This window comes from Falco cherrug, chromosome 7, assembly GCF_023634085.1.
Source record: "Falco cherrug isolate bFalChe1 chromosome 7, bFalChe1.pri, whole genome shotgun sequence".
Lineage (NCBI taxonomy): Eukaryota > Metazoa > Chordata > Aves > Falconiformes > Falconidae > Falco > Falco cherrug.
In genome coordinates this window covers 52,521,267-52,541,234 of record NC_073703.1, presented here as the reverse complement: position 1 = coordinate 52,541,234, position 19,968 = coordinate 52,521,267, and the positions used below count along the sequence as shown (strand labels likewise).

The following is a 19,968-nucleotide window of genomic DNA, read 5'->3' as shown; positions in this document are numbered from 1 at the left end:
GGCGATGTGGATGGAAGCCCATCCAGGCTGGAGGAGTTGCCCAGGGAGAGCCGCTCAGCCCCAGGCATCATGACCAGCTCTGCTGGCAAGAAACAATGGTGGATGTCATTGGTGACTCCACTCTGAGAGGAATGGAGGGCCCGGTATGCCGACCGGAGCCAACCCACAGAGAATCCTGCTCCTCCCCGGGGCCCAGGTAAGGGATGTTACTGGAAAACTCCCCTGGCTGGTACGGCCCTCAGTACTGCCCTACAAAGCCCAAATGACAAGGAGTCTGAGGGCAACCAAGAGAGACCTCAGGGCCTTGGGGCAACTGGTTGAGGGATCAGGAGCACAAGCAGTGTTTTCTCCGGTCCTGCCAGTTGCAGGGAATGATGGGGTGTGTAATTGGAAGGTCACACAGATCAATACCTGGATCCAGGCCTGGTGTCACTGGCTGAATTTTGGTTTCTTTGATCATGGGTCAGTTTACATGGCAGCAGGCCTGCTAGCAGCAGATGGGGTTCACCTGTCTCAAAGGGGGAGAAGGATCCTAGGTCAGGGGTTAGCAGGGCTCATTGAGAGAGCTTTACACTAGATTCCAAGGGGGAAGGGAATAAAACCGAGCTCATTAGAGATGAGCCAGCTGGTGGCATGCCAGGGCTGGAGGTGAGATTGATAGCACAGCTGAAGTGCATCTGTGCCCGTGCCCAAAGCATGGGCAACAAGCAGGAGGAGCTGGGAGCCAGCATGCAGCAGGAAGATGACATAGTTGCCATCATGGAAACATGGTGGGATAACTCGCATGCCTGGAGTGCTGCAATGGATGGCTACAAACTCTTCAGAAGGGATAAGCAAGGAAGGAGAAGTGGTGGGGTAGCTCTGTATGTCAGGGAGTGTTCCGACTGCCTAGAGCTGAATGATGGTGACAGCAGGGTTGAGTGCTCATGGGTAGAAATCAGGGGAAGCCAACAAGGCGGATATCATGGTGGGAGTCTGTTACAGACCACCCAACTGGGATGAAGCATTCTACAAGCAGCTGAGAGAAGTTGCAAGATCACTAGCCCTTGTTCTTATGGGGGACTTCAACCTACCAGATACCCACTTGAAATACAACACAGTGGAGAGGAAACAGTCCAGGAGCCTCAGGGGAGAACATTGCTCTCTACAACTGCCTGAAAGGAGGTTGTAAGCAGGTGGCTATTGGTCTCTTCTCCCAAATAACTAGCAATGGGATAAGAGGAAATGGCCTCAGGTTATGCCAGGGGAGGTTTAGACTGGATATTAGGAAAAATTTCTTCACTGAAAGGGTGGTCAAGCACTGGAACAGGCTGCCCGGGGACATGGTAGAATCACCATCCCTGGAGGTATTTAAAAAACGCATAGACGCAGTGCTTGGTGACAGGCTTAATGATGGACTTGGCAGTCCTGGGTTAACGGTTGGACTTGATGATCTCTAAGGTCTTTCACAACCTAAATGATTCTACGATTCTCTTTTGGGATCCCCTCTGGCTCTGTTTCACGGCCCTGCAACACAGTCAGCTTCAGAGGGTAAGGCAGTACCATGAAGTGACATGACATGGTTGTAAAGAGACTAATGACGAAAGAAAATCATTTATGGTTGAAGGGATGTAAAAACAGACATATGGAACCTGACCTAGAGAGTCCCATCAGAGGTCCATGTGTAAAGCACACTGAAGCATGACTGCAGCATGAGCTAGACTCAGCTGAGAGGTAATTAAGGTGAAAGGTGCTGTGAGAAAAAAATACAACCACATATTTATGTACACTTCCATGGACAAAAACCACTTTAAATCCACTGGTAGCTCTCACAAAGGAAGCAGCAGTTCTCTTTTGTGTTACAGCTGCCAGCAAAATTCACCATCAGCACTTCAAATGGTGAGGGGAGATGCTTCACTCCTAGTTTTGGCTTTCAGATGCACCTCTTGTGGCTGCACCATCTCTTCATGCTTTTAGCATCAATTGTTTATTTCAGTAGCAAGAACAGGTCACATTGACAGTGTCCTGCAAACTATACTCACAATCCATGCTTGGTTTTGAAGCCATGACAATAGATAGTTCATAAAGGCCTAATAAAATTAAGATTCATTATGACTGAAGGGTGGCCTAGCCTCATCATTAGTGTACCACCAGGATGAGTGCTCTTAAAATTAGGAGGAAGGGCGTGGGCTAATTCTTACCTGTTAGCTGTGATCTTCAGGACACTAATTGAGGCTCTTGTAATACCATGTAGTGCTGCAAAGCCGCTCTGGGAGAACAGGGAGAAAGAGCTGAGCTGCAGATTTTTGGTGTCTTCTGTACCATACCAAGCCACTCACCTCCACCAGCAGCAAAGGTGGCACAGCTTAGCACAGCGTGGTGTAGAGGAAGAGCTTGCTTCTTTCAGAAAAGTAGTTGGTACAGCTGAAAAACACACCAAACAGCCTTCCAGGGATGCCAGCTTTCCCTCAGCACATAGTGCCCATCAGTGAGCAGGGAACATGATGCTGAGTCAATGAGGCTGGCATGCAAATTCAGACTTGTCTCAGAAGTGGAGCAGGACCCACACACTGAGCCTAAAGCCACCGCTCCATTAATGTGCCTTCCTGAAGTACAGTTGCTGCAGCCTAAAGTTGTCCGTTGTATAAGGAGTGATGGTTAAGGACTTCGCCTGAAGAAGCCTTTTCATCCCACTTCTCTGGAGGGTGCAGGGAGCACCCGAGTGGTCAGCAGCCTGCCTGCCTCTGCAGAGCAGGTTAAGCTCCTGTGCTCTGCAAGTAAAAACTGCTGCATAGCAGCAGCTATGGGTTATACATGCTTTTGCACAGAAAATCATCTTGTGTTCATCATGCTTGTCTCCGAACTGGCTCATTCTCCTTGCTGTTTCTTCTCTGTACAGTGGGAGCAACCATGCACAGCTACCTCAAAACAAACTGTGCGGTACAAAGTTACCCCCTACATCAGAAAGCTTCTTTTCTAGGAAGCAGCAGCAAACCTCATACTCTCATGTTTGCAGTACCTCCACTGTCAGGAAGGTGACACTTGTGGAGCAATATGTCCAGTGTTGTAAAACGGAGCTTGAAGAAGACACAAGTGAGGAAGATGCTAGTGGGTGGCACCAACAGCACACAGCAGGAGCAGCCACTCAGCCAACAAACTAGGTAAGCTGCTCTCCTCAGCTTCCTTTCATTTCTTCTCTGGCAGGATTTCCCCCGCCCCTGCTCCCTATCTCACATAACATACACCTGTGATTTTGCTTCTAAGAGGAGGCTCCAAACCAGCAGTGCAAGCCCAGGGTTCCTCTGTAATGCTTTGCCTCTTGTGTTTTCTGGGCTGTGACTACTGGCTTATGCCTTCCTTCCAAGCCTACCATAAAACTAGCTTTGAAACACAGCAAGTAAAGAGGGATAAGAGAAATGCAGACAGTGGCACTTTTAGACCAAGGGAAGGAGGCTCTCGGGGCAGCCCAGCCACTACCACGTCCAGGCTGGGCTGCTGCATGTATGCACATGCCTGTGCTCTCTGTAGCTGTAGCCTAGCAGTCAGGGCCAGGGCTTGGAAGTCATCCTCGGTGTTTGGAGAGTTTGTCCCATAAGCAGGTCCTTCCCCATCTGTAACAGCTCCTCCCAGGGCATCCTGCTCTCCATTTATATATTCTGCTTTTTAACATTTTTTTTTTTCTCTGAGAAAGCCTCATCTGTTTCCTCAATAGCAGAGAGGGTGGTGAAGGGGTTGAGGAATAATAAATAATGCAAAGTGGTAGAGCAGATCTCACTTTAAACCTGAAGTCTACCTGTCCAGACATCACTCTCTCATGCCTTTTGTTGGATCAACCAATTAACCCCTATGGGTACATGCTTCTTTGCTGGACTTCCTGAAGGACATCAGCAAAAAATCTAGACAATATTGATTTGGCTGGTTTTTTTTTTTGGCAGGGTAGGCATGAAGCAGAGTCCTTCCCTGCAGTTGTGCTCCTGTCATGGGAAGGACAATTTTTCTCCCATGAGAGATGCCTGGAAATCAAATTGTAGGCTTTTACATGACATCATTTGAAGCTTTAAATAGGAGTTTAGTGCAACTGCTGCCCAGCCCAGCAGTCAGTGACTTGACTGCGTCCTCCTGGATAAGTGATGCACACAAGCTGCATCTTGTGGACTGGACTCACTGTTACCCACTCCGTCTCTCCCTGGCTCCAGTGGTGGCTGCCACTGGGTACGGGGACAAGAGCTGAGTACCCCTGGTCATCCTGGTGAGTCATGCTACCTGCCTACCTGAGGTTTCCCCCATGCTAGGCAGCTCCAGAGCACTTGACTGGGAGCCTGAAGGTTTTCACAGCCATCTACAGTAAGTCTGGCTCCCAGGGGCACATCACTGGTGCCCTCTGGATGGCATCCCTTCCTTCCAGCATGTTGACCACACCACACAGCTTGGTATCGTTGGCAAACTTGCTGAGGGTGCACTTAATGCCACTGTCCATGTCGCTCATTAAGATGTCAAAGAGTGCCAGTCCCAGTACCAACTCCTGAGGAGCGCCACTCATCACTGGTCTCCACTGGGACATCAAGCCATTGACCACAACTCTTTGAGTGTGACCATCCAGCCAAATCCTTACCCAGTGAGTGTCCATCTGTCAAATCTGTGTCTCTCCAGTTTAGAGACAAGGATGTCATGTGGGACAGAGTCAAATGCTTTGCTCAAGTAGATGATGTCAGTTGCTCTTCCCTTATCCACCAATGTTGTAACCCCATTGTTGAAGGCCACCAGATCTGTCAGGCACGATTTACCCTTAGTGAAGCCATGGTGTCTGTCGCCAGTCCCCTTATTTTCTGTGTGCCTCAGCATAGTTTCCAGGAGGATCTGCTCCATGATCTTGCCAGGCACTGAGGTGAGGCTGACCGGCCTGTAGTTCCCCGGGTCATCGTTTTTTCTCTTGTTAATAACAGGGGTTATGTTTCTCCTTTTCCAGTCAGTGGGAACTTCACTGGACTGACACGACTTCTCAAATATGATGGAGAGTGTCTTAGCCACTTCATCCACCCATTCCCTCAGGACCCATGGATGCATCTCATCAGTCCCATGGACCTGTGCACCTTTAGGTTCCTTAGATGTTCTGGAACCTGATCTTCTCCTACAGCAGGTGGGTTTTCATTCTCCCAATCCCTGCCTTTGCCTTCTGTGGCTTGGGCAGTATGTCTGGAGCACATGCCAGTGAAGACCAAGGCAAAACCACTGCTGAGTAGCTCAGCCTTCTCCATATCCTGGGTAACCAGCTCTCCCATTTCCTTCCAGAGATGGCCCACATTTTCCCAGGTCTTCCTTTTATCACGGACATACCTAGAAAAGATTTTCTTGTTGCCCTTGATGTCCCTGGACAGATTAAATTCTATTGGGGCTTTAGCTTTCCTAACCTGATCTGTGGCTGCTTGGACAGTTTCTCTGGATTCCTCCCAGGCTACCTGTCCTTGCTTCCACCCTCTGTAGGCTGCTTTTTTGTGTATGAGTTTGTCGAGCAGCTCCTTGTTCATCCATGCAGGCCTCGTGGCATTTTTGCCTGACTTCTCTTTGCTGGGACACATCGCTGCTGAGTTTGGAGGAGGTGATCCTTGAATAGCAACCAGCTTTCTTGGCTTCGTCTTCCCTCCAGGGCTTTATCCCATGGTACTCTACCAAGCAGATCAATGAAGAGGCCAAAATATGATCTCCTGAAGTCCAGGGTAGTGAACTTGCTGTGCACCCTCCCCACTGCCCTAAGGGTCTTGAACTCCACCATTTCATGATCACTTCAGCCAAGGCTGCCCTTGTGCTTCACATTTCCCACCAGTTCCTCCTGAACACCTTGGTGAGAACAAAGTCCAACATAGCACCTCTCCTTGTTGGCTCCTCTATTACTTGGAGAAGGAAGTTATCATCAATGCATTCTGGGAACCTCCTGGATTACTTATGCTCTGCTGTGTTGTCTCTCCAACAGATACTAGGGTGGTTGAGGTCCCACATGAAGACCTGGGCTTGTGAATGCAAAGCCATTCCTGTCTGTCTACAGAAAGCCTCATCCACTCGGTTTCCTGGTTGGATGGCCTGTAGCACACCCCCACTGTAATGTCACCTCTCCCTGCCCTCCCTTTAATCCTGACTCATAAGCTCTTGGTTGGCTCCTCATCCATCCCCAGGCAGAGCTCCATGCACCCCAGCTGGTCATTGACATAGAGGGTGACACCCGCTCTTTGTCTCCCCCATCTGTCCTTCCTACAGAGCCTGTATCCTTCCTTCTCAACACTACAGTCATAGCAGTCATCCCACCATGCTCCATGATGCCCATAAGATCATAGCCCTGCAGGTGTGCACGTGTCCCTTAACTCCTCTTGTTTACTCCCCATGCTACATGTGTTTGCATAGAGGCATTTAAGCTGGACCCCAATGAACCTGACTTACTGGCTGGAGTGGCTGGAATTCCTTTGTGCTGCCCTTCAGGTTCTCTCCCGCTGACCTGTGATCCCTCTGCAGGCTCTGGGCATCTTGCTGGCACTGGCATCAAATTGGTAGGAGTGGGATGGATTTAGGTTCTCCTGCCCTGGCAATTTTGATTTAAAACCCTCTTCACTAGCTTGGTAAGCCTATGAACTTAAGGTAAAGACTCTCGTGGTAAAGAGCCACAGGTACTCTCTACCCTCCTTCTTAAGGTTGAGCTACAAAGCATCTTTCAGGCACTGTATCAGCCAGGATTTTGAAAAGTAGTCATGAAAATAAAAGCCTTGGAAGAAAAAGAAAGTGACCCAATCTTACTGTAAGATCCAGCAGCTCTGGAGCTGAATTTGTGGCACTATCCTGTTCTTCTGAACACCCCTCTGATACCTGACGTTTCTGGGACACACTGTTCACAGAGCTGAAGTCTGGCAGAGAGGAACTGGAAATGCCAAGATACTGAGATTTTGTGAAATATCCTGATTGTTTCTTATAAGGTCCCGTTCCAGGTCCACTGCTGTATAGATGAACTTAGATGGCTCTCAAGACACCCCATGGGCAACAGCCCTAGATTATCATCTGTCTTTCTCTATAGCAACATCCACATAGAAGAAAAACCCTTGCGGCATAGTCTGCTTGTCTGTTTATAAAGGCAGTTTTTTCTTTCTGAATGGTAAGTAGCTTCTGAAGGGGAAAATGTGAAAAAATTGTGGGCTGCCAATTGTGTAAAATGAGTTAACAGTAATTGTTTGTGAAATACAGTGAAATATATTCTTTTCTACTGCAAATCACTACAACTACTACTAATACACACAGTTCTGTGTTTCCTAATGCTCATGGCCATCTCAGGTACAGAGCCGGAAATACGGTCCCAGAGAAACAATTCTAGTTCTCTGTTGATAGACCTCCACCCATAGCCGATGAAGCATATTGTAACCCCCCTCTCTGTTACTTTCAGATCCAAGCGTACCTTGAGTACCTGTAGTACCTGGTACTTTGAAGAATAGTGGAAATTGGAAACAAAAAAAAGTTTGAATATTTTACTAAAAACCTAAGGGAACTTACATGCAAATTACCCATTTGCAAAGTACTGCCAAGGCAGTGCCCAATTCAGCCCTAGCACAAATATGAACTTGGTTGATGAAGGGGTTTTGCTGGAAAGTTCTGGTTAAGTTCTGTTCTGACAGGACCTCGTTGGGGCACCCTGTGATTCTTAGCAGATGAAACTGGGAAGCAATTTCCATCATAGGTCTGTGCATAGACTCTGTTCCACATACTCATAATTTCTGAAACATAGAGTTTTGGAATTAATCATGTTTCCAGGCTCTTTATTCAAGGATGATTTTCTGCTTAGGCAAAAAAGTAACTAAACATCTGCCTCCATCCTCCCAATTCTTAACTTTCCGTTCTTTGTATGACAGACAATGCAAAGAATACACAATTGACATGGTAGAACATAAAAATAAATAAATCTCTATCACTTGAGTCAAGTAAGTTTCCATTTTGGGTTTTGAAAGGTACCCAAGTCTGCCTTGTGCTGAGTTCAGTTTAGCACCATCGCTTGACTTGAGTGAGAGAGAAGGGGAGGATATATGAGTTTAAGGTTATTGGAATATCACTTTATAACATGCTCAAATAGCATCTGCTAATAGTAGAGCTGAGCAGAGCTCACAGCATGGTGGCATCTACGTGCACACCCCCTCCACCCAGGGGCTTGGGCTGGGGCTGTAGAGCTGCTGGAACAGGCTGTGTGGGTCTCACTGAAATGAAAACATAAATAACCGTGCTCCTCTCTGATCTTGTTTTCTTAAACCGGCAAATTAGCCACAAGTTATGTTGCCTTAGCTAAAAATAAAACGTAAGTATCACAGGGTTGTCTGTAGACATCTGGTCTTTTTGTCCCTGACACTTGAGATCCCTACAAGTGAAAAACAAAGTGGAGGGCACAAGGCTCCCCGTTTTCTCCATGCTTTTGTGGTTTGTTGTCTCTGGACATTTGTCAGCACTGTGCAATTGCTGAGTTTCCTCTCCAGGGCCAGTTTCCTTGTTTGCCCAGCCCTTTCAAATAGCTCCAGGGAGGGAAAGCCCAACCCCTCCTGTACGACCACCACAGACGAGAGGCAAGTCCCAGCCCAACTTCTTCTGGGGCATGACCAAGGCTGACGGTACTTGCACTTCTTTTGCAGTGCAGCAATGGCACAAAATCTTCACCGATGCCAGCTGGTTGGGGGTGAGTCCTCTAATCCTTCTTATTTTGCAGCACAGCCCATCTCAGGGCAGTTGCACCCTGGCCCTTGGGCGCTCCCTGGGAGTGACTCCCATTTGCATCATAGCTTTTGCACTCAAGTAATGAAAACTTTCACAAGGGAAAAAAACTACACAACAATAGTGGTAATTATGGAAAGAGCAATTTAAAAAAGAGAGAGGGAGAAAAAGGGTCTGGGACCAGTCCAGATTGTGTGTGCCCAATACGAAAACTACCATGACCTTCATCAGGACCGAGTGCTGGCGTCTTCCTGATTCCCAAATAAAGCTACAGAATAGGCACACCTTGGATTTATAGCAGCATTTTCTCTTGTACCGTCTTATCTGCTTTGTTCATTTATCTGTGATTTAGCATTTGTATTTACAAAGTTCAGCCCATCCAACAGGTTTCTGGGAGCATAGTGTATTGCATACATCTAGATCACCCTGAGAGAAGAAACCAGCTCCAAGAGCTTCTTAAACATCAATAGACTTCAGCTCTGCCAGAGCGTTATTACAGAGGAGTGCAAACAGCTGAAAGATTCCTGCCACTGTTCTCCAGCCTGGTTCAGCAGAAGCACCAACCTCTTTGCAGCAAACTCATCCTTCCTGATAGCAGGTCTGTTTCCCTCTGGTCTCTGCCCGCACAAGCAGCCCAGAGAGCTCCAGGCGTGCATGTTTCAAAGCAAGGACTGTGGTGTCCCCTGAGCACAGCCCTGGGCGGTGTGTGTTAGCACTCTCACATCTGCACCGTCCCCTTTTACTAGGCACAAGCTCAGACCAGCCGGCTCCTAGCATAGGTCTCTATTCTCAGATAAGCCCGGGATGGATGCCCTGAAGAAGGAACAGGGCCGGTATTTGCCTTTGACCTCCCCTGGAAGAGCAGAAGCAGCATTCGCTCTACACAGTCCTGTTAAGAAAAATTCAGGTCTTCCATTTTAATCTCTAAATACAGACACGACTCTCACTCCTTCCAGCTCCAGGGGTGAGACTTGGAAGGGTGAGGCTTGGAAAGAGCTACCACTGCAGGGTGTTGCCCTCAGGGACACGAACATGCATGGGCGGCTGGGTGGGAGGAACTGGCTGAGCCACAAAGCCGGGAGGGCTGGCTGGTGGGGAGCTCCGTACCAGGGAAGGCCCTGCCTGCTTCCACACAGTTTGTTTAAAAACAAAACCAGAAAACCACAACAGGTCCTGGGCTTATAATGTAAAAAGGCATTAGGAGCTTGAGTCTCATTCTGGTTTAATGTCTATGAAAATCCGGGACAAATTTTTCTGCAGACCAGTAGGAGTCTGTCATTGAGTTCAAATCAGGCAGTTCAGGTTGGAAGGGCCCCTTTGGAGGACATCTGTCCAGCTGCTGGCTGACAGTATGGACAGTTTTGATCAGGTTCCTCAGGCCAAAACCCCTTGATTCCACTAACACTTGCTTATACATCCTATCTGCTGGCTTGAGACTGGCTTGTGTTTTTACCACATTTTAGTCACATAGCGATGCAGAAACCACTGCAGCTCTTCCCAGCTAAGGAGTCAGGTTCTGTTTTATTTTTTCCCCTGGTTTATATAAAAATGGCTATTGGTAAGAGCCCAAACTGTCCTCAGCTCCACCAGAACAATGGCTATTGTTCTGGGAAAAAGCAAGTCACGCTGAGCCCCATTATGCTTGGGCCACATTGTCTTTGATAAAAATAACCCAGTGCTATTCTTTATAAAACATGCTCTGAGCTCCTCATGAAGGACAAGGTCTTTTGATAAAAAAAACATGCCTGAAAGACAGTATCTGCTGTAGCATGGCCTCATAGCACCACAACTAAAATACTAAAAAACTAAACTAGAACTAAAATACCGCTGGTGACCTCTTCTCATGGTACCCGGTTTGCATTGGAGATCTCCTGGCCAAACAGTGTGCCGGGTCTGCACTGCCTGGGGACCAGGTGAGCTGGTGGTCCTTCCCTCACAGCCCTCTGGCTTTGCCAGGAGTCCTGTGCTTTGTGACTGCTCGTGCTAGAGTTCATGGACCATGCAAGGGAAAATATGATGTGTGGCTCTCCATCATGCAGTGCTGGGTGGGATAAGCAGCATTTTGGCCAAGCATTGAGACCAGGCGAAAGGAAAGACGTGGAGAAGGAGAGGTTGTAAAGAACCACAGAAAGGGAAGGAGGAAGGATATATTGGGGCCATCAGGTTACGTGGTCCCAATGGGAAACTTAGCGATGTTTGGGTCTGTCTAGTTTTAGGAATGAAGTCCTGCCTCCTCCATGGAAACTTATGACTATGTGGAAAACATCTGCTCTGTGTGAAAGCAAGTTTCTTGCCTTCAATGTTTGAGTAAGACCTGGGTCTCTCCCCTGTATGTTCACAAGATGGACAACATCTCCTGCTGGTGCAAGACTGGTGGCCATGTGTCCTGCTGGTGGATTGGGCAGGGAAAGGGTCTGGTGGCAGATGGAGCTGCTTGCTGCCCTTGCCCTGCACCATGGTAAAGAAGTAAAACTGGAAAAACACAGCAGCAGTGGCACAAGGGATGGAAGCAGGAGGGGTTTGATGGGGAGATTAACGAGGGAGCATGCAGAGAGACACTGTCTAAAGTGATGTGTCAAGAGAAGCTGAGGAGGACACACGCTTCTTACAACCTTGCAAGACTCTTCTAGCCAGGCTTTGAAAAGGGTACGGAGGAAATAGCTGGAATTTAACGCTTGGCATGCCTACATTCTATACAAGAAGTAGCATTTTTGTCTTTGCTTGTAAAGAAAACAAGCCATTTAAAACAAAGGTTTAAATGATTGAAAAATCTCTTCTGGGCATACTTTGTGGGTGTCTGGTAAGTGGCAAATGAACCATTTTGATAGCATAGCATCTTCCCCCACTGTATTTTAAAAGGCATAGAGGCTGCTACTCGCAGGAAAAATTGCCTGAGGGAAATGACAAATAACTGATAGATTGAAAGGCTTATGTCAAAATCCTCCCTCGCTTTCTCCCAATGCAATGTCACAGAGAGGTCAGAAATAGGGCTGGAACACTCTGAGGGTCCTAAGGACTTTGGATGTTGTCTCTTTGTCCTACAGTTGGCAGATTCAAGCTTCCAGTGAAGTGTTTCTAAAATTGCTGTTGTGTTGATGTCAATACAATCCCCCAAAGCAGAAAATAGGACACACTCAAGCAAGCAGGCAACTTTCCAGAGAGTCTGGCCTCTTTACATCATTTCCTCCTCATAACTCATCCTGCGTGTTGTACCTCTGATTTGCACATCTCCGGCTTCCTTTAGATAAGGGGGAAATTCTTCTGGTGTCACATGAACTTCTTCAGTTTTATCGCCAATCTCTCTGATAAGGGCTCACATGAAGCAATCCTTGCCATGCTCACATTCCAGTCTTCTCACAGCAGAACATGGAGCTTTCCCACCTTATAAGGATGAGTTTCACTGCTCGTCTGAAAGTTGCTGCAACTGCTTTAAAAGATTGCACAGCCCACGTGTTGTGAAAGGAATCGTACCTGTACCGGCCTTTCTGGATTAGCTGGCTACCTGCTGCTCCTGGGATGCTGTTTTGTGTGCCTGAGCAAAAGGTTTTTGTAAAGCTATATTATATACTTTTATTTTTTGTAGATAGATTTTTGTCCATCTACCAGCCTAAGCTAATGCTGGCTGTAGTTAATGCAGCAAGTCGGAAAATTTCTGCAGTGAATCAGAAATCTGTTTCGTAAATAGGGAATTCACTTTCCCCAAAGCCTGCTCTCCTCACTGGTGGTTGAACTCCTGAGGCTCTAAATGCATGTCTGCTACTGGTGCCTGAAAAACAAGCATGCTAATGTGCTTCTATCTAGAAGAACCCCAAAGAGTTCCTTTTTCACTGTGCGTGAAGAAAATTGGAATGTAAATGTATTAACAAAATAAGCATTGGCATTTAAAATGAAGCAGAGAAACCAGATGCTCCATCTCCTTCTTTATGCAAAGCAAGAAGTAACTGTCCCAAGGAACACCGAACAGTCCCTGTTGTAGGGAGACCAGGCTGCCTTTTCAGACTTCTATGCAATAAAATGAACACTTTAAAATACACCAAATAAGCAGTTCAGCCTTTTAATTTTCTTTCTTTTTTGTTTTGTTTCCAGTTTTCAGGTTAGAAGTCCTTGTTCTACTCACAGAAAAAAATATCTGCTTTGGGAACCAAGGACTAGGGGGGAGAGGAAAGGCTCCCTCTTTGGCAGCTTATTTGAACATCCCGGCTGCAGCGATGAGTGATGCACTATGACCGTTTCATCATGAGCTGGGCTGTTTTCACGAGGTTTCCTATTTCTCACAAGCCTCCCCGCTCGCAGCAAGGAAAGCTCAAGGGCAGAGCTGTGGAGCGCGCCAGGCTGCCCTTCCAGTGCTGGGTGGACGCTGGGCTGCGCAGTGCTGTCCTGAGAGAGCTCACCCGGTCCCTCTTTTCTTCCTCTCTGCGTTTTCCTTCCACATCCACCTGTGTGAGGCAACTCAGTAGGGAAGGTCAGGAAGGGCCAAGGACAGACCTGGGGGGTTACACTGAACAGCAAGGAGGCAGAAGGGTCGTCTCTGGGTGGGAGCAAGAGCGGATCAGAGAGGTTGGAGGCTTGTGTCCAATTCTAACTGCTTCAGCCAAAGATGTGACGCCAGGAGAAGGGTAAGTTATTTTTAATTAAACCAACAACAGAGAAGGACCCATGATATTGTTCTTGAATGGGAACTATTTAAAGGAATAAATCATCACCATGGAAACGGGGAGCTTTGCCAGAGCCAAGCAGGAAATGAAGTTCAGTGAGAGATGCCCGAGGAATTTTCAGCCATGGTATCAGCAGTAACCGCTCCTTTTGGGGTTGCACCTTTGGGCTAAGGGACCCCAGGTTGCCTTCTTGAGCCCACAGAGCATGTGGGAATCAATCGACCTAGGCGCTTGTGGTAGGGTGCAGCACCTCTTCAAGGTTACCCACCGGCACCACGTACACCTGAGGTGGGATGCGAGAAAGAACAGACCCTTTGACAGAGCCTGCAAAAGGGCTTTAGGAAGTAAAATTAACTACACATGGATTAGACCAAAATGAATCCAGAGGGCCTGAAAGCCTTGAAATGTTGTTATCAGCCTGGCTGCTCCTGTAAGTCCTGACTAGATCCAAAGGCCTGCTCTTTATCTTGAAGTCCTAAGAGGCAAAGACAAGAGTTTAGCTGAAGGCAACAATCCCTTCATCCCATTTAGGAGTTTCTTAGGTCGCCCACACTCATTCTACCACTAGGGAAGATAGAGACACCCCATTCTTGGCTGTTGCAATTGCAACAAATCTCCTTATTGCATAGGGTGGGTTATAGAGCTTACACAAACCTATCAGCACCTAGCCTTCCTCCCTGTGCTGTCAGCGAGGCTGACTCCTCAGTAGATCGTTTCATGCAGTATGGTTTTGGCCTTTTTTGAGCCATTTCCGTGCTCAGGAGTCCAACCTGGGCTCCTCCACTGCACTTGAAGCTAAGCAGGCTGTATGGGCAGCTGCTTCGTGTTGTTCTTTGTTGGGTGCCTTTTCAATGCAATTCCAACCATGGTTGGGTGTGCAAGCAGAACCAAATTTGAAGGTACAGAAAACCCAGAAAAGAAAAATCCAGTTGTATAGAACAAGCTGAAGAAGTGACAGCAGCAGTACTCCAGGCAACAATACGGTGGCAAGAAGGCTTAGGGAAGCCTGAAGGAGCAGCACCACCAATATGAGAGGAACCAGCAGCCACCATCTTCACTTGAGAGCAAGTGCATTGTTTGTCTGGCCTCCTTGACACGCTAGTATTTCATTTTGTAACAAGAAACTCCATCACTTGTGCATGAAAGCCAGTCAGTCTGTAGTGAGGGTGCTGGTGACCTCAGAAGTGACCTCAGTTTAAGTGGCAGTCATCTGCCTGCGAGTCAGCCCGGAGGCTTGCTGTCATGAACATGTGTCTGTAGGCACTTTGAAATCCATCTCGAGCAGCAGCTCTTGGCTGTGATGGAAGAATGTTCTCTGTGGTCAACACTTTCATGGGATCTAATGGCACTCACAGATCCCAGGATTAGTCCTCAGTAGGTCAGTCCTCCAGGTGGATTGAAGCAGAGCTGGGGAACCTGCTGCATCTGAGAAGCAGCTGGGGTTTTAGGTGCCTAAATGCAGAGGGGGTGTCTCTACTTCAGTGATCTCATTGTGTATCTCCTCTTCTTTTATGGGAGCAGCAGCCCTACAAGCACCCTGGGGACACACCACACCAGAGTGCCTGCGTTGGTCCTCAGGGCAGCTGGGCTGTCGCCAGACCCAAGCCAAGAAGGCAGCAGACCAGACGGAGGCTAATATTACTCTTCCCAGAGGTTCAGTAGGTCACTGCTTCATCCTGTGAGCAAGTCCAAATTTCAGGGCAGTGAGAGAATTGTTTACATTGGCTACTTGTATGAATGCTGGGGAAAAAAAAAAAAAAAAGATTATTATGGGACTTCTGTTCTTTAATTCCAAAAAGAAATCAAACATGTCTAGACTGTTGCATGCACGTGGCTTTCTTCCAGGCTTCTCCCACCTGGAGTAATAAGCAGGCTGGAAATTCTCCACAAAAGAGTTTTCAACAGCCATTTAAAAGCGCTCTCAGCCCCATGCACACTAGCCGGTATCGACCAGCTAAATCCTATTAGGAGGCAACATCAAATAGGGAAAAAGCGCCCAGGCACAGGTCACGGAAAGCCTCAGTGGTTTCCTCTTTCCCTTTCCACAGAGGGAGACTGAGGAACCAGACGACAGCTCGCCCACGGCCAGGGCACGGGCAGCGCAGGGGGGGCTGCCTGCCTTCCTGCAGGGGGGCTGCAGAGCGGCAGCCACGCACTTGCCCCACAGGGGACACGTGTCCCTCCTCCAGCCACAGCCCCATCCCCAGGGGCTCACCCTGGCACCCAACGATGTGAAACAGGGCTGCAGTTCATGTGTGGGGTTTTTATCTGGTGAACTCGAAATCGCTGCTGACAAGATGTCAGAGCTGGTCGTGGAGAAATACATTTTCCCTGTAGCTAGGAGGCTGCCCAAGTCCAGACTTCATTCATATCAGCTCACTGAGGAACTGCGATGGCAGAGGTGGGGGAGGACCAGCAGCGGGTGCTTGGCCCTTGCAGCCCATCCAGCCTGTCCTCTCCAATGAGGCTGACAGCCAGGGAGGGCTGTGGGAAACAACTAGCAGTAGGGACAAGGGAATCGCCGTGCTGATTGAAGCCTGAGGTCTACCTCATGTGGCAGGAGCCCTGTGAGGCGGTTCAGAGGGGAATGGAGAACTGTGCGGTCAAGCAGACACAGACTGTCACATACCTGAAGTCAGTCTTGGCCTTGTGTGAGGTTTGCTGAATCTCCTGAACACTGGAGCTCAAGCTACCGTGACCTTTGTTGTGTTAAATCTTCTCGCCAAGGGTAACCAGTCCCAGACTTTTCATTCTTTCCCCTCATGTTGCAGGCAAGATCCTTTTTAACTCAGTGCTGTAGACATCTGTTCAGCAGAGGCTGGGGTGAGACACCAAAGTACCTGCATAACCAGTCAGAGATGGGAACAACCGCAGGAGCTGGCTCCAGAAAGCTCCAGAGCCTCATTCCCTCCCTTTTCTTAACAGATCTATAGGGCTACCTTTAACTGGCTTCCCTGCATGCCCTTACTCACAAAGCCTCAACATTTTGCCACCACCACCATCACCCAGCCTTTCCAGAGCTGCCAGGGACATGGGTAGAGGGTTTAGCCCCATGGGGGGAAGAGGGCCAGAGAAAAAGGCAGTGGCTTCCACACTGCTTCAGTCCAAAAAAGTCCAGATCGTGTAATTTCATGGATGTGATGCCAAAGACAAATATTTGAGAGGTTTTGAGAGATCTGCTCCCACAAAGGTGAGGGGCTTCTGAACTCAGACAGCAAGTTTGGTCCCTGGATGAAATATTGCTTAGTGCTGGTGGAATGTTACTACACAGTAGTGGGGTGTAAGTAGGTCTAGATCATTGGATAGGAATCTTTCTAAAGCTATGAAGTTTGAAATAAACAGAGAGCTGGGGTCAGACTGGGTCAGTTCCCCAGGGCTCGGGACTATGGAGGAAGAACCCCCTGCTCAGGAAGGGGGTGCTGAGCCCATCTGCTGACAGCGTGCTCCACCTCACCTGCACAGACCTGGGGTCAGTCTGCATGGCTGAGGGCACCAGCCCTGCAGGTAGGTCATGCAGCCCTAGTCCTGCAACTACACTTTATGGACCTGCTAGCAGCTTTTCATAAGGAATAAAGGTAGAGCTGATCTCTATTTGGTGTTTTCTGACTACATCCACCAGGCAGGCGAGGAAGAGGGCCTTGGACCATGCCCATGTTCATTGCCCGGACTCCACCTGAATGAGACGAAGGCCACCCCTGTCTTGCTTCACCACAAACCCACCTCTGGAGTGCCCAGGCTCAACACTTGGCCAGCAGTGCTGTATTTCCCAACAATCTGCACGCTACAGCCTGAGCACACAGCCCTCTGTCTCCCAGCTGGCTGCAGCAGAGGCACCATGGCGCGCAGGCTGCAACGCGCCTGGGGCGAAGGGGGCTGCCTGCACAGGTCAGCCACTGCCCGAGCACCAGCACAGGTGCTGGGGCAGGACCCCCCAGCCTGCCTGCCCAGGAGAAAAGAGAGGACCGCTGCTGCTCCTTCAGCATTGCACACAGGCTGGTGTCGCTGCACCCACCCTGATACTGATCCACCATGCCAGCGGTCTGAATCTCTCCCCCCTTTAACTACTGCAGCTGAGTAAAAGCACAAGCAGCCACCTCTCAGCAGGCCCCAGTCGGGCCCTGTGCCCGGGAAAGCCAGGAGCCATCCTCCCCAGCCACCTGTGACCGCAGTGGTCCCAGACGCGCTGTGCTGCCCTGGGGGTACTGCCTGGGGGTACTGCCTGCCTCCCGGGGCCAGCGTGTTACTAAACACTGGGGAAGGCTGGCCAGGGCAGGAGGGAGGGACAGGAGTCCTTTCTCTCCCAAGGGATGCTCATACCTGGAGTTTTTCTCCTCCTACAGCTGGGCCAGCTCCTCTGCTGGGGCAAGGACCATCCCATTCGGCAGCAACTGGGATCTCTGACACAGGAGGAAGACGCAGACCACAGATGGGCTGTGCAGGAGCAGACGTTTCCCATCTGGCAGAGCCGACAGCTCTTAGGTGGATGGATAACACTGTGGTTACACAGATACGCCATGTCCAATCAGCTATTCATATATAATTCAAGATGTATGTGGTGACATGCTTTAAGCCCTATAGAAGAATCCAAGATATGTATGAGATTACCAAGTACTTACTTTAACAGGTTATCCCAACCCACTGCCTCGGTGGCATGCTTGTGCTTTGCGCTAACGACATCCCCGCATCCAGCATCGCTTTGCCGCCACTGTAGTGTTTCATGGCTAGGCACAACCTGGACAGAACAAGGCAAGGAACAGGCAATTATCATCATTATCTAAAAATTATTTCTCTGGGAAGCTGAGTAATTTGATCAGATACTTCCATCTTCTTCTTCTGACTGCCCAGGGCCAAGCACATTGCTTTCCTCACCAGCAGGATGTGGCCTTGTTAATATTACAGGAGTTATAAAAGGATGAATGAGTGATACCTCATATCATTCCATTTCCTCCATGGAAAAAAATAATTAGATTTATTTAAGAAAAGAAGAACAACATATTATTCACCACAGAGCACTCCACCGAAAAGGTTACAGAGCAAGGGAGAAAAACCAAGCCCTAGAGTCAGCTCTTTGAGTTAAAGTAATGCAATTTCTCCAGGAACATTCATAGATCTCTCACTAATGCTAATTCAGCCTCTTCCTCTGTTTATGCAATGATGAATCCTCTGACTGATTAAACTGGCTCCCCCATCATACTTTTCATGAGAAGGGAACTTAAATCAGTTTGGTTTGTTGAAGTTAGTCAAGTACCACCATAAACAAAATCCAAGGTTTTGGAGAAAAATCCTCAAACTGCTACTTTTCAGAGATGAACCGATGAAGTGTATAATGACCTTGGTGAACATGACCATGACTGTTTGGTGAATTAGTTTATTATTTCTCCAAGCATTTGAATGCTGCCATGAAAGCATCACACAGAACAGATTCTGCAGTCAAAATTTCTGTATATCCCGCCCTTCCTCAGTCTGTTGCCATATAGAACTGAACGCCCCCATGGATTATTTTCCAGAGAACTGTCTGTGTTCATAGATTTGTAAGCATCAGTTAAAGGTTGGACTAACAAGAAACGGCACGGTCTCAGTGCAGTGCTCTGAGGAGCCCCTTGGAGACAGGAATCAATGATGTTATGATCAAACTTGGACTGTTACTGACCTTTTTCCCACCTCCTCTTCTAGTCATCATTTAGCACTGCTGAAACTCCTGCTGCTGTCCAGCAGGGTGCTGCCAGTGTGGCTGGCTCTAGCTGCCCGCTCGGTGGATACAAAGGGTGGGGGAACAGTGAAAAGAAGCTGCAAAAAAGAAGAATCACAACCTGCCTTAGTTTTGTCTCTGTATACGAGCAAATACGGCTTTCACACTAATCTAAAAAGCAGGCAACTGGACCAGCCAGCTATAGTACCTTAGGAATGGCATGTGTAGGTTTAATGTAGCTTCTGATGGATGCACGTAGCCTTGTTACCTGAAATGACATTTGAAATGCTTTTTCAGGAGTTCCTCTCTCCGCTTGCCTCTCCAGTACATCAGGCAGGTGCAGGTTCACATCTGCAGAGCACTAGGCATTGCACCATTAACTTCCAGCTAGAAACTGGGCTGTTTAATACAAGATTTACAGGGACAAATGCCTGTACTGCTCATGTCCCCATGGTACACCCGCCGAAGAGTCAGCATCACGCAGCCACCCAGCCACAGCGCTGCAAGCAAACTTGTATCTTTGTGAGAAACTCCCAGGTCTGACTTGTGCTGGGGCAGCCAAGGTGATCAACAGCACGGCAATTAAATGCAAGAATTGTAGGAACTGCTTGGAGCCTGATTTCATTTAATTATGCTAAAAGATGTTAGGAAAAGGTAACATTGAGCTACCTGTTTTACACCCCTCAAACATACAGATTCCTGCTTTTCTGGGATTTGTTTTCTTCCCATAGCCAAGTCCCCCAGGTCTACGTGCTTATTCCAGCCATGACATGAGATCCATGGTTTATGTCTCCTCTTACTCCATGATCTCGCCCCCAGCCCCGTGCTGCCGGTGCCTCCCCACACTGCTTCACTAAGGGGAGGAGATCCCTGTGGCCTGTCGGCACAGCAAGGTGGCACACCTTGTCCCCAAAAGCTGGG

General features: G+C 48.4%; 1 long non-coding RNA gene across 1 annotated transcript; it reads right to left on the bottom strand.

The window, feature by feature from the left end:
- Window positions 1–9,803: 9,803 nt before the first annotated feature.
- Window positions 9,804–18,105, bottom strand: LOC114016360 (uncharacterized). The gene is made up of 3 exons (XR_008733373.1): window positions 17,975–18,105; window positions 15,988–16,198; window positions 9,804–15,098 (listed from the first exon to the last, which is right to left on the bottom strand). It is a non-coding gene; the product is annotated as an uncharacterized LOC114016360 (long non-coding RNA).
- Window positions 18,106–19,968: the final 1,863 nt, after the last annotated feature.